Raw genomic sequence first — 10,809 nt, 5'->3', positions numbered from 1 at the left:
GGAGTAAATTTTAAAAATTCTAAGCTGGATATTTATGATCATCAAAAAGTTTTCTATAACTGGTGAAGTTCATCTATACTGTCTGATACATGGGAAATATAGATTAGTAAAAGGTACCATTTTCATGGTTATGAAATGAAGATTTTTTTCAAGATTTGGCAATTTAGTTAATTGATTCAAAGGTAAGGAGTAGACTAGATTATAATTCTGTTTCTGATTATAGTACTTTTTTCCTCCTTTCTGACTATATGTGCCTGATTCTCTTGTGATTTTTATTTGTTTATTGGAGGCTTGGTTCTGTATGTATGAACTCATGCTTTTAGTTTGTGAACTTTTATAGCAAGAGCTAGAGGATTAATAGTAAATGACACAGTGACTGCCTAGAATATGTGTGCATCTTTTTTCTCTCTTATGCCCCTCATCTCAGATTTTACAGATTCCTCTAGGAGCATCCTTAAGAGTTTCATTCAAACTTGGGTTGGGCATTATACCTAGTGGTTAAAACACTTGTTAGGCTGCCCACATCCCATATCAGAGAGCGTGGGTTTGATTCCTGGTTCTGGTGCCTGACTCCAGCTTCTTGCTAACATAGGCCCTAGAGACAGTGGTGATGGTTCAAGTAGTTGAATTCTTGGTACCCACATGGGAGACTTGGATGAAATTCTTGGTTTCTGGCTTTAGTCTGGCTGGACCTCAGCTTTTGTTGAGATTTAGGCAGTGTGCCAGTAGATGGAAGATTTCTCTCTCTATTTTTTTTCTCTTTCTCTCTTTCTCTCTCTCTCTCTCTCTCTTAAATAATCAATAAAAATAACTGTCAGAAGAGTCTCACTGAAATTTAATCATTGTCATTGAGAGGAGGACCTTTGAAGAGGTAATCAGTAATACTTTAGACAAACTTGTGAATAGGTATACCAGGAAAGTTGTACATTCACAGCTCTCTAATAATCACTTTAACTAGTAAAGCATAGAAAAAGTGATGGAATTTCTGCATATGTATGTATACTATTAGGAAGTTAGCTCAGGATCCCTTACACATACTTAAACATCTGAGATGTCAACATTGAACCCTGGCTGGTCACATTAGTTCTTAACTGATACTGCCTTAGCTTAGCCATTGCTGCTGGACTGTGAAAGAATGTGTTTTTGGTGGGATACCAGGAATATTTCTTAGGGAGTCTTGAGATGCAGAGTTAATTGCTTAAGCAAACTAAAAAAAACTCTTAGGACTGCACTGAGAAACTTAAAATGGGGGATTGCTCTGAATTGTGAGCATTTCCCAATAACTGATTTCTAGTTAATTTCTAGTTCACTTTCCTTTTCTTTATTTTATTTTCTGATTTCGCTTTGAAAAATGTTTGTTTATCTGAGGGCCAGAGAGATAGACAGATAGACAAACACACATTCTCACTCTCTTTCTCTCTCATACACATGTACACACAATCATGGAGAGGGAATGAGAGAGAGCAACTGAGCACACTACATCTACTGGTTCTTTCTCTGACTACATCAGGTCTCCCATGTTGGAGCAGGAACCCAATTACTTGAGCCATCATTGCTGCCTCCCAGAATATACATTGATAGGAAGCTGGAGTCAGGAACGAGAGCTGGTAATAGAACTCGGGAACTCTGATGTGGGGCACTGGCATTTAGCCTGCTTTCATTTTTGGATTTGAAATTCATGAAGAATTTTTCAGCCAAGAACAAGATCCTAATTCTCTGGAAACCTAGTTAGTGAATTTGGGAAAGATGTTCATCCTAGGGGCCAGTGATCAGTTTTGTTTCCGTGACTCCTAAGGAGATGTGCTTCACTAGGTAGCTGGGCTTTGACCAGGTTTAGAAGTTAGGAAAACTTAGGTCCACGTTTAAGGGGCAATGCTTGAGTGACTCACAGTAAATTTTGTTTTTCTGTTCCATTGACTGCCTTCATGCCATTCGGTGATTTTTGTTTTCATTAACTTCACAAATATCAATCCTATAAATTTGATTAAAATATTAGAATCCATCTTTATTTTATTTTCTATTGCAACTGAGCTGAGCATGGCTTACCCAGACAGCCACATCAGCGAGCACCTTATTGATTATTCATGAAGACACCCTAGGCATTGCAATTATTAGCTCTTCTTTAAATCAAATAGGTCTTGTCATATAACTGAAAAGATTAATAGAAGCAGGGACAGCAAATAAAGAAATGGGAAGGCCAACTTGCAAATCTGATTAAAATGTCTAGTATATTGAAATTGAGGAGAAGATGTAAAATTAAGAAAGTTACAAGCAGGAAATGGCAAACACCAGCTGAGGCGATAGGGAATGCCATATGTTATATGTTCTTCATGCTTTTTTTTCCCTCCTGCTTTTTTCAAAAAAGACTATATATAAAACACACACATTATATATATATACATGCATACATTACCCTGGCACATGTATCATTAAGGATCTCCTTGGAAAGACAAGTTGATATATTTATTTTTTTGGAAACAAAAATCCAAAGTTATTTTCTGCAGCATCAGGTTTGCTTTTATACCAGTAATTCCACGAGTCTATTCATTGTTGAAGATTTAAAATTCTAGTCAGTTTCCTTTTGGTTTTCCTGCTGGATTTTATCTGTCCAAGTTCTGAGCTCTGCTGTCTATCTGTGTTTCTGTTGATGAGCTTCCAAGGAATAGTTTTGAAGCCTGTTCCAATCTATTCTTTCCACAATATTTGTTTAACACGGGATAAACAGCTGATCACAAAGGATAAACAATGTTAGAATATTCCTAATCTTATTATATTGGGGCCATGAAAATCTGGGCAGTATTTGTTACATGTGAATTTTATGTTATATCATAATGTGAAATTGGTTTTAGATGTCAGAATGAATTATCTTATTTATATTCTCTATTTAGACTTATTTTAAAAGTTTGACATTTCCCCCTGCAATTCACTGTTCACAACCCGTCTGCACATTTACATGCTTTCATAGTATGTTGCTATTAAACAATAATCAATAAAGCCTCCAATAAAAAGTTTAGAATAGCACTGGTAAGAAAATTAACAGCTTTTGAAAAAGGAGCAACTCTTTATCCTATTAGCTCATCTATACTTCTCCTGGTCTAACATGTCTTTGACCTCCCTAGTTTGCCTTCCAGATGGCAATAGCAACTAAGTTCTCTCTACATATTCTGTATTCATCTGAGTTCATAGAGCTCATTTAAAAAAACTCTCAGCCCTGATTAACAATTTTTAACAGATTTACAAAATTTACATTAAGCATTCCCTTCCTCCCCATTACAAAGTGACAAACAGCAATGTTATTTTCTGTTTTAGAAAGGGGCCCACTGCGTAACTGATCTACTCTTGTTCCCTGGCTTAATTTTCTGCCATTTTGCTGTGTTGGAACCTGTAGGAATTGTTCTCCTGTAGACAGTGAAAATGGGATTTATTAAAACAAAGGAATATATTTCTTAACCATCAAATACTTAATTCTGGATGTGACATTCTCTTCTGGAACACCCATTTATAGAAGGAAATGTTTGCTAGTATTAAAAAATTGGCAGTGACCTAATATGTCAGTTTAAGCTAAAAATAGACTGCAACAAAAGCTCATCTGTAGATATTTTCTAGACCATGATGACTAACTAGCACAGTTACATAGGCCAACATTTTAAAATGAGTTCACTGGTATGGATTCAAGCATGTGATAACTACTGATTCAGAGTGTAAAAAAGGTCTAGAATCTAGGCATTATAAAGATTTGGGATCATTTGAAAGTATGTCTACAAAGACACTGATAATCTTTATATTATTCTACAAAACCCTGAGTTACTTGATGTTACAGGAAACTGTCCCTTCCTCCTCTTTCTTTTTCTTAAGAAAATTATATACCTATGTGTTGGCTGTCTGTTGTACTTCATCAATGATAGTCTACATCAGAGAAATGGAAGCTGGAAATAGGGAAATAAAAGCTGTCTCCTTTTATATTATAAATGAAATAGTCGTTTTAAGTACAGAATCACAAGATAAATCTGACAAATATATCAGACCTAGCTAATTCTTTGTTTCAGTCTTCACACTGAGAGATGCAGAACAGCTGTCAGGTATCATGTCTCTCAGAGGGAAAGAAGGAAACTGAAGGAAATAAGGATAAGGCCAGGATGGGTGATTGAGCAATTAGAACATTGTGAAGTCTAAAATAACTGTACCATTAGGAGAACAATTGAATAAGAAAATTAATTACTGAGAATAGGCAGTAAGTAGGTTTTGGTAAGGGTTGCAAGTGAGAGAAAGGAGGAGGACATTCTGGAATCTCAGTTGTGGGCTAGGTTGGGGTCTAAATCCCTATTCCAGCCTCTTGTGTCCTACCTAGAGAAGCATTCTAACTACAAGCACAAATACAATGTACAAAGCGATAGAGTTTACTTAAAAGGTGAGGAAAACACACACACAGGCATTTTTCAGGAAGAGTGGGCCAGAAAGGGAAAGGAATGGAGGGGAGGAAGAGGGTACCCTGCCTCCTCTGAGTCCATAGAAGGAGAGAGTGAGAAAGAAAAAGAGAGAGATTGATTTCAGTACCCTGCTTCCTTTGGGTCCGAGAGAGAGAGAGAGAGAGAGAGAGAGAGAGAGAGAGAGAGAAGGGGAGGGAGAAAGAGCCCTTCCCTATTGCCAGGCTTCTTATGAACTTTGAAAGGGGAGTGGTTACATGATACTGCCCCCAGGTCAGGGGAGGCACATCATTTGATTGACAGGTGGGCAGATAGGATTACACGGGGTCCAGGAGGTGTGGCCTCCCACTCTAATCCAGCAACCTGCCTTATCCTGTATCATCAGAGTAAGGTAAGATATGAAATACACCTGCATTCCTTTCTGTCATTCTCTGTTCTCATTGGCTTCCTTCCCACTAAATTATGTGGAAGGCCTGTGAAAAGAGTGATTACGGGTTGTTTATCATGAAGATGCCCAAAGTCATTCAGAATGTCAGACTCCTTTATGTAGGGGGATTTTGAAATATATGCTTAAATTACCACTCCTGTTTCAACTAAATCATTTGCTGGGTATCACAGAGCAATATGCTACAATATAAATTAAGCTACGTTAATCCTCTGAAAAATGAAGGTAGAAATTTTGTACCTGTAATTACTGAAAAGTGAAAAGCGTTTTGGGGTGGGCACTTGGCCTAGTAGAGTTCTTGGGGTTGAGTTCCGGCTCTACTTCTGATTCCAGCTTCCTGCTATTGCACACCCTGGGAGGCAGCACATGGGAGACTTGAACTGAGTTTCTGGTTCATGACTTCAGCCTTGGCCCAACCTGGGCTTTTGTGGGCATTTAGGAAGTGAACCAGCATATGGGAGGTTTTTTGTTTTTGTTTTTTTTTGTTTTGTTTTGTTTTTTTTTTTTTTTTGGTCTCTCTGCCTTGCAACTAAATGAACAAATGAGTAAATAAAAGTGTTTCAATTACTTGTTTTTTTATAATGACATTTCTGTAATGTATGATGTTCGAGTACTGAGTTTACTAAGAGTTGAAAGATAGATGAAATTACAGGCAAGAAGGAAGAAAGATGGAAAAGCATTTTACAGTTTTGTAACATTTTCAGGGTATTGGTAACTATTTTTTAAAAATGTTTATTTTAATTGATTTATCTGTGTTATACATGCTTCTAAACAGAGCCTTATGAATGGAGTGTTACCTTTATGGTAGGATTTACATTTTATTAAGAGAGTCCTATTACTTACAAGATTTTTTTTTTTTTCCAATCTCTGTGGTTTACCCATTCAGGACGGATTTCTCTAGGTCTTTTTTTTTTTAATTTTTTTTTTTTAATTTTTTGACAGGCAGAGTGGACAGTGAGAGAGAGAGACAGAGAGAAAGGTCTTCCTTTGCCGTTGGTTCACCCTCCAATGGCCGCCGCGGCCGGCGCACCGCGCTGATCCAAAGGCAGGAGCCAGGTGCTTATCCTGGTCTCCCATGGGGTGCAGGGCCCAATCACTAGGGCCATCCTCCACTGCACTCCCTGGCCACAGCAGAGAGCTGGCCTTGAAGAGGGGCAACCGGGACAGAATCTGGTGCCCCGACCGGGATTAGAACCCGGTGTGCCGGCGCTGCTAGGCGGAGGATTAGCCTGTTGAGCCAACAGGCTCTGATTTCTTTAGGTCTTAAAAATGACCCATTCATGCAAACTGTTGAAATCTTTACTTAATATATACTAAACTGATCTTCTGCTTATAAAGAGAATTGAAAATGAATCTTGATGTTAAAGGAAGGGGAGAGGGAGTGGGAGATAGGAGAGTGGGAGGGAAGTTATGGGGGGGGGGGAAGCCATTGTAATCCATTAGCTGTACTTTGGAAATTTATATTCATTAAATAAAAGTTAAAAAAAAAGACCCATTCAAATGTAAATACACCAGGGAATATATTACTATCAGTTGAAACCAGGGTGAATGATGAGCGGTAGGCTCATATCAGTGAGGTAAACCCTGCTTGAGTGAAGTACAGTAGGCCAAGTGTGAGGATGGGAGAGGAGACAGCCATGTGTCAGAAAGATTACTGGGGGCCAGCACCCCAGATCACTAGACTAATCCTCCACCTGCGGCGCTGGCACCCTGGGTTCTAGTCCTGGTTGTGGCGCCGGATTCTGTCCTGGTTGCTCCTCTTCCAGTCCAGCTCTCTGCTGTGGCCCAGGAAGGCAGTGGAGGATGTCCCAAGTGCTTGGACCCCTGCACCTGCATGGGAGACCAGGAGGAAGCACCTTGCTCCTGGCTTCAGATTGGCGCAGTGCCCCGGCCGTACTGGCCATTTGTGGGGTGAACCAAAGGAAGGAAGACCTTTCTCTCTGTCTCTCTCTCTCTCACTGTCTAACTCTGCCTGTCCAAAAAATAAAAAATAAAAAAAAAAATTACTGGGCAAGGAAGTTAGAAACCATTACATAGAGTAGTAACTTGTTATGAAGGGAACTAACCAGCAGTTGAACATAGCTTCTGTTCTAGAATTGAACAGATTAGTTACTTAAAATGGTTGCTTTGTGGCCAGGTAGAAGAATATTATGTTGTTTATTATTTTACCAAGAATCATATATAATATATAAACAGGCTTACTTCTATTTTAAAACAAAACAAAGGGTTCTGATGGAAGTATGCTATAATTCTGATCATTTGTGAGAAATTCAAATATAGGCCATAACAGTATTTCTACCTGCCCCAGCAGGACCTGAGACATTTGGTATACTACTTTCTAAAATTTCAAATAAATTATAAAAAAAAACCTCAGACAACATAGGAAAATGAAAAGGGTAGATATAATCTTCCAAAGATAAGTGCCAATAATATTTTAGAATATTCATTTGAAATCTTTCTTTTAAATTAATAATATTTCAATGATCTTCTCATGAAGTAAATAGCTATTGCAGAAAGTTTACATAATTTATAAAGAGAAAAAAAATTCCCAAACTCTGCTTCATAGAGATAACCAGAGAGAGCCATTGTAAACTTTTGAGTATATTTTCTTCCTTCATTTAAAAAAAGCCAATACAATAAAATGGAAAAAATTTTAAATTATTCATGAGATCAGTATAAATGTGATGTACTAGACACTGGTTGTCTCTGAAATTCATTCTGATTTTTTTCTTGGACACATGGTGATACAACTAAAAACTATATTTCCCAGATCCCTTTGAAGCTAAGGGTGGCTGTGTCACAAAGTTTTCACCAGACATTAGCAGAAGTCATGTGTGTAATTTATGTTTATTTTCTGTGCAGTGATTATGATTATCATGAACCTGTCCCTCTGTTTCCTTCCCACTAAAACAGCCCATTTGTTAAGAGGTTTTAAGAGTTCCAGGGTGATCAGGAAATAGCAATTACATCAACTCCAGTCCAGGTTCCACTTCCATTTTTCAACTTGGAGAACTCATATGCCTTTGGGGATTTACATATGGATACTTAACAAAAGGAAGCCTAAGCACTGGTAACTTTGGTGTTAACCACAGGTCAGGCATTTGGCCCAGCCAAAACATTGGTTAGGATGCTTGGGTTCAAGTGCTGTGTCCCCCATTTTAGTTCTCTGCTAATGTGCACCGTGAGAGGCAGTGGGTGGTGGCTCAAGTGATTGGGTCCCTGTCACCCACATGGGAGACCTCAAATAAGTTCCTAGCTGTGAGCTTTGGCCTACCAAGCCCCAGCCATTATAAGCATTTGGAGAGTGAACTAGTAGGTAGAACCTCTTGCTCTCTTTGCCTCTCAAATAAATGAATAAATTTTTTTATTTTTTTATTTTTATTTTTATTTTATTTTTTTATTTTTGACAGGCAGAGTGGACAGTGAGAGAGAGACAGAGAGAAAGGTCTTCCTTTTGCTGTTGGTTCACCCTCCAATGGCCGCCGCGGTAGCGCGCTGCGGCCGGCGCACCGCGCTGATCCGATGGCAGGAGCCAGGTGCTTCTCCTGGTCTCCCATGGGGTGCAGGGCCCAAGGACCTGGGCCATCCTCCACTGCACTCCCTGGCCACAGCAGAGAGCTGGCCTGGAAGAGGGGCAACCGGGACAGAATCTGGCACCCCGATTGGGACTAGAACCCGGTGTGCCGGCGCCGCTAGGCGGAGGATTAGCCCGTTGAGCCATGGCGCCGGCCGAATAAATTTTTTTAAACAAAAGAACCATCCCTTGGAGTTAGTGGCCTTCCTTACAAACAAGTTGATGGGGATTGTGGCCATATAGGGAGTAAACTAGCAGATGGAAGACCTCTCTTTCACTGCCTCTGCCCCTCTGTAACTGCCTTTCAAAAAAATAAATAAATCTTTAAAACAAAAAGTTGATGGGATGTAGGGAAAATTTGAATTTATATATTAATTATGAATACTATAAATTTATAAATACTTTAAATATTTTTATAAATACACTCCGTTAGTTATGACATATATTTTTATTATTCACTATTCTTTGAAAACATATGTAATTATTCAGATAAATCATTATTGGATATTTTGTTATCAATTTTTATTATAAGGATTTCTTGATATATATACATTTCTAGAAATTTTGAAAGTTTTTATTAATATAAAGAGAAGAGAGCCGGCGCCGCGGCTCACAAGGCTAATCCTCCGCCTTGCGGCGCCGGCACACCGGGTTCTAATCCCGGTCGGGGCACCGATCCTGTCCCGGTTGCCCCTCTTCCAGGCCAGCTCTCTGCTGTGGCCAGGGAGTGCAGTGGAGGATGGCCCAAGTGCTTGGGCCCTGCACCCCATGGGAGACCAGGAGAAGCACCTGGCTCCTGCCATCGGATCAGCGCGGTGCGCCGGCCGCAGCGCGCTACCGCGGCGGCCATTGGAGGGTGAACCAACGGCAAAAAGGAAGACCTTTCTCTCTGTCTCTCTCTCTCACTGTCCACTCTGCCTGTCAAAAAAAAAAAAAAAAAAAAAAAGAAGAGATTTCATGTATTTCTTTTTTTGTTTTAAAGATTTTTTTTTTTTTTTTTTGAAAGGCAGAGTTACAGAGGGGCAGAAGCAGTGAGAGAGAGGACTTCCATCTGCTAGTTTACTTCCTAGATGGCGGAAATGGCTGGAGCTGCGCTGATCCGAAGCCAGGAGCCAGGAGCTTCTTCTGGGTCTCCCATGCAGGTGCAAGGGACAAAGGACTTGGGCAATCTTTCACTGCTTTCCTAGGCCATAGCAGAGAGCTGGATCGGAAGCAGGGCAACTGGTTCTTGAACCAGTGTCCATATGGGATGTCAGCACTACAGGCTGCAGCTTTACTCACTAAGCCACAGCGCTGGCCCTGTCATGTATTTCATAGGTATAATTCTAAGAAGATAACCATAATTCTCTGCCTCCCTCATTTTCTCTTTTTTTTTTTTTTTTAATTTTTCGACAGGCAGAGTGGACAGTGAGAGAGAGACAGAGAGAAAGGTCTTCCTTTTGCCGTTGGTTCACCCTCCAATGGCCGCCGCGGTAGTGCGCTGCGGCCGGCGCACCGCGCTGATCTGATGGCAGGAGCCAGGTGCTTCTCCTGGTCTCCCATGGGGTATTCCACTATGATTACAGGCTTAATGCGCCACAAGCCATAATATTTAACAAATAAAGATCACAGTTCCACAGGAGTATAAACAAAGGCTAAAAACAACAATCAAATCACAAGATGTCTGTTTTGTTCCTATATCCTAATTAATTACTATATAGAAGAGAAAACATATTATATTTGTCTTTTTGGGACTGGCCTATTTCATTAAGCATAATGGTTTCCAGTTGCATCGATTTTGTTACAGAAGACCGAATTTCATTCTTTTTTATGGTCGAGTAGTATTCTGTAGTGTATATATACACCACATTTTCTTTATCCAGTTCATTTCCTAATTTTGTATTTTGGATAAAATTCTAGAAGTACTAGCTCATAGTACATGTGCATTTTAAATGCTCCTTGGACATATTTTGGACTTAAAGTATGATCACAATTGTGAGATATTAGGGACGATCTGTGAATTTGTTCCCAAAAGATAAATTATGTATATGGCAGCAAGAGAAGAGATCATGGAATGCTTGCACAAGGATCATAAAAAGTCCCTCATTATCAAGAAATTTTGGGAAAAAGAGAAATTTTAGTTGTTTAATCTCTATTTTGTTAGAAAATAGAGAGGACTTGATTTTTAATACATTGAATAAATACAGACATTTGAGATTGGATATCACTGTGCATCTTGACTTAAATAATGTAAGACCCCTGTAATGTCACATTGTCTGTTTCAGTGGAAGTGACAAAAGGGGATAGTCTTTCTACATTTGAAACAGTTGCCTCCTTGCCGTTAAAACTTGGCTGTAGTCTGAGAACAAATGCTTCCCTGGCAGTGC

The sequence above is a fragment of the Lepus europaeus genome, chromosome 1 (genome assembly GCF_033115175.1).
Source record: "Lepus europaeus isolate LE1 chromosome 1, mLepTim1.pri, whole genome shotgun sequence".
NCBI classification, from domain to species: Eukaryota; Metazoa; Chordata; class Mammalia; order Lagomorpha; family Leporidae; genus Lepus; species Lepus europaeus.
The sequence above is the reverse complement of the archived record's forward strand: the minus strand, read 5'-3'. Positions refer to the sequence as shown.